The 4411-nt window shown below is 57.4% G+C and overlaps 1 protein-coding gene across 1 annotated transcript in view; it reads left to right on the forward strand.

The window, feature by feature from the left end:
- Nucleotides 1–4013: 4013 nt before the first annotated feature.
- The window catches only part of CDC42EP1 (CDC42 effector protein 1), an 11730-nt gene continuing 11332 nt past the window's right edge, over nt 4014–4411 (forward strand). The window contains 1 exon segment of the mRNA XM_031057783.1: nt 4014–4294. The gene's annotated coding sequence lies outside the window, so the exon portion shown is untranslated.

Consider the following 4411-nt stretch of genomic DNA (forward strand, 5'->3'; position numbering starts at 1 on the left):
TTTACATCTCCTTTCCTAGTATGTGGAATCACAGAAGTGTTTCCAGGCCACAGGCAGCTGTTCCTGGATTACTTCTGGTTTATGCAACATCCTCCCTCCCCCTCCCAGCTATGTCCCAACCCGCCCCCCCTCCTCTGTGCCCATGTAAAACTCGGAGGGAGAGCATAGATCAGGGTCTGTCCTGGGGTCTGTCCCTCCATCCTCACACCCAACACCACCCCACAACGCCCACAGCAGCCCTACAGCACCCCACATCCCTGGGCAGCAGACAGGAATAGCATACCAGGAGGAAGCCGGGGAGTGTGGGGGGAGGAGGAACGATGAAAATATTTGGGATAGGAGGAGATGGGCAGAGGGAGGGAGGCAGCTCGCCAGCAAGCCTGGGAACTCATCCGTGCCTCCTCCTGGGCTTTGGCAAACCCCGAGGCTTTGAGTTCCCAGCCCTGCTCCCAGGGGAAAAGCACACACTCCCCCCTTTGCAAATCCCACAAGCAGGACGTGGTCAGTCCCATTCCTTCAGCCTCCCATTGCTCCAGGGGAGGGGAGGAGATGGTGGGGAAAGTCAGAAGTGGGTGTTTACAGGGTAATCCACCCCACTTATAGCATGAGTGGGTCTAAGCCAGTGCTGCTGCCTGCCTGGTGGTGCTCACCACAACCTCCGTGCTCTCCTTCCCCAGTGCAGCACAAGGATTCTGGGAACCAGAGTGCTCCAGCCCCTTTCCCTGGTTATCTCAAAGGCACAATGTGGGGAACTCACAGCAAAACGGGCTGAGCCTGGCCGAGCACATCTGGGGCTTCAGCCAGAGGAGAAATCACCCCAGTGGAGAAACGACAGGGCATGAGGGACCCAGTGCCTACAAAGCCAGAGCTGGCATCAGACCAGGGATGCTCTCAGCAAGACGCTGGGTGCTTGCACCTATCCCTTGCCCCAGGCTGTCACCTCCTGCCACCACTCTGGCTTGCTCACCCTGAAACCGGCTTTGCCTTCAGCTCCTCCCCAGGGCAGCGAGACATGGGCTGGAGGCAGCCCCGAGGGCCATGGGCTGGGAGCAGTTAGAAGGGACCTGACAGCCCCAGGATGAGGGGGAGCTGGATGAGGCCATGCCAGGTGGGGCCAGGGAGCTCTCTGCACCCCCATCCCCATCGTGGCAGGGTTCTGTCCCCCCCTGCTGCTGGCAGTAATCCCCATACCCATGTGGTATGTGCCCTCACGGCCCCAAGAGAAGAATGGAAACATCTGGAAGTCACCTGCAAACGAGCAGCACTTTCAGTTAATGAGGAAATATGAGCCAGAGACCCTGGGCAGCAACAGGATATCTGCTTCTTGTGCACTGAGCAAGGCACCCCCTTCCCACCGAGGCCCCTGCCTGCCCTCCCTCCCTCTTCAGGAAGTTTCCAGCACTGCTGTGCTCTTGGAGGTCCATCCCTGGAAATTTCCCAGGGAAGGAGGGCAGGTGGGAAGGCAGCAAACTGAAATGGCAGGGAATATAATCCCATAGCTGAGCACCTTATCACAAGCTGGGATGCCCTCATCACCTTCCCTTGGCTTCTCCCAGGCACTGGGGAGAGGGAGTAAAAGGGTTTTTCTTTACTGGAGGGGAGTCCCGTATCAGCCTCCTTCAGGCATTGAGTCTGTGAGTGGAAGGCACTGCAAAGTGAGATAGGATGAGGGACTGAGCACGAGGAAGTGTGGGGCAGAGACTTCAGCCCCCCCACATCTGTCCAATCCTCTCTCCTCCCCATCACATTCAGTCATCCATAAGACCTCAACCCTGTGTTGTTGGGATGAGTGCTGGGAAGATGAGGGGATGCAATTTGCACAGCCCTGTCTTTGATGTTGTGGTAGTCAAAGCAAATCCTCATCTGAGAATGCTGCTGGGCCACTTGTCTGCTCCATGATAAGCGCAGTAGCCAGTCTCTGTGTCATGGTGAGACTGGCACTGCTGCCTGGGGCTTAGGGTTACAGATGGGATGAAAGGTTGGGGTGACTGAAGGTAAATGAGGTAGCTGCACTGGGAGGGGTCCAGCTCCTGCCCAGGGCACCCATGGGTGCTACAGTGACTCTGCAGCACTGTCCAGCCTCACAGCCACCTCTCCTTTATCAGCTGAGGTGGATAAATAGGCTGAGAAGCAGGATTGTATGGACTGACTTTCCAGGCTGTTGCATATAAAGAAGGGGGTGTAACTGAGTAGCCAGAGGCCAGGATGAGTACTGAGACCCAGAGCTGGCACATCCCCTGACCCTTGAGATCACCAAAGCACTTCAGCGCCAGACCTAGAAGTACAAAAGTCAGAGCTTGGCTGGCACAGCTGCAAGATCACAGGTTTGGGGAAGGATGCTGAGGAGAAGGCATTTCCAGACGCTTTCCTGGAAATTAAGCTCATCCTGGCCCGGAGCACAGAGATGCTGGGAGTAGGAGTGAGAAGGAGGCAGTGGAGAGCCGGCCATCCTGCAAGAAGCAGAACGTGGCCCCTGTCCCATCTGGAAAAGATTTGTTCTGCATTCCCCAGTGGAGGTGGCTGCCATCGCCCAGGCTCTGCTTCCTGATGCAGCCCCTGCTGCAGGGCACAGCAATGGGGGTGAGGGAGAGCCCCTCAGGCTGGGTGGGGGGAAATGCCCTGGCAGGCCGTGCAGAGGGAGGAGACCCAAAGAAAGGGTCTTTTCCTCCCTCTCCCACCACCCCCATTAGCTTCCACTGAGCAGGACCTAGGGGAAGGATGCCTACCATACCCCTGCCAAGCCGGGAGGACGCATGTCATGATTTCTTCTCCTTTCCTCACGGATGGCTGAGCTCATCTCCTCTCAGAGCTAAACTTCCATCTTCCTCCAAGACACAGACCCACTTAAAGTACCACCAACATGCACATACGGTCTTAATTCCTAATGGAGAAAACTTCCACGGAAGGCAGAAACTCCAGCTTCCATTTTGCAGAAGAGAAGCCAGAGAACAGTGCCAAACCCCACTACTGCTGCTTAGCAAAGCTCAGAGCAATAGGGTGCTCCTGCCTGGGCACCCCAGTACAAGCCACCCAAGCCCAGTGAACGGCCAGGCTCCATTTTGACATCTCCTCTGCAGACATCTTGTCATCCCTTCAGCCAAGCCCTACTTAACCCCAACAAGTCTTGTCTCGCCTTCACCTGCAGAGACACCTCCCTTCTCCTGAGCAGGGCCCTGAATAGGTGCTTGTACATGGCCAAGTGGTGCCCAGCAGGGCTGCCAAGCCAAGCCTGAAGGCCGTGAGTGTCACCACAGGCACAGATGATGCTACACCCACCAGCAGGCTGCCCCTCGTTGGCACTGATAGGGTCTTCTGCCCTGTGGCCATCAAGGGATAACACACCATGCCAGAGGGATGTGGTGTCCCATGTGTGGGCAGAAGCTCTCCCTGGTGCCACCAAAGGGCACCTCCTTGCATTTATCCACTGCCACCAAAGAGCACCTCCTTGCATTTATCCGCTGCCACCAAAGGACACCTCCTTGCATTTATCCGCTGCCACCCCCTCAGCCTGGTCTGACACACTTCTGGTATGACGCTTGTCCTGATGCATTAACTTGTCCTGACCCCGTAACAAACACCAGCCTGGCCCAGGTCTTCAGGGAGGCTGTCATCCTGCTAATGCCCACCCCAGTGCTACCCACAGCTCCTGGTACCACCAGCCACCCGCAGCCCCCAGTCCTGACTGGCAGTGCTACACCACTGGGAGCTTCCTATCCAATATGGGATCAGGGTGTGATACCCGAGGGGTCGCGCACACACACACAGGGTTCAAGCCCCTCTCCTTTGCCCTGCAGCCGGGCTCCTCTAACCAGGTTAGCAGCCTGGCCTCCCCCCTTCCCCCAAAGCCACTGGAGCAGGCACCCGGGAGGGGGAGGCGGGCAATGCCGGCAGACGGGAAATGGCACCGGGGAAGCGGGGAGGAGGAGGGGAGCGGCAGAGAAGTTCCTGAAGTTTTCTGTCCTGGATAGTTGGAATAAATCTCATTTTCTCTGGTCTCCCTGCCGAGGCGAGGATTGGCTCCGCCGTGCTGCAGCCGCCCTCCTCCTTCCCACGTCCCCTCCCCGCCAGCTTCGCTCCCTCTCTCCCGTGGCATCAGGGCGTCAGCCTGGGAGAGCCAGCCTTGGGGGGACAGCCGTGGGAAAAGGAGGGGACAATGCCTCCCCTTTCTCCCCCACTGCATCCCGGAGCACAGCGCCGGTAATCCTTGGAACAAGTTACAGGGGCCTGCGGAGAGTGTCTCGCAACTTTTCGTCTGGAGGACGGGGAAAAAAATAATAACTCTAGTTCGAAAGAGGTAAATCCTGAAAGTTTTGGTTCATCAGTTTGTAGAGCTGGGGAGAGGGGGGTGGTGGGACCAGAAGGAAAAGGGAGGAGAGGGTGTTTGGAGAGGGGAGAAGCGGGAGGGGTGGCA

This window comes from Geospiza fortis, unplaced genomic scaffold, assembly GCF_000277835.1.
Source record: "Geospiza fortis unplaced genomic scaffold, GeoFor_1.0 scaffold173, whole genome shotgun sequence".
Lineage (NCBI taxonomy): Eukaryota > Metazoa > Chordata > Aves > Passeriformes > Thraupidae > Geospiza > Geospiza fortis.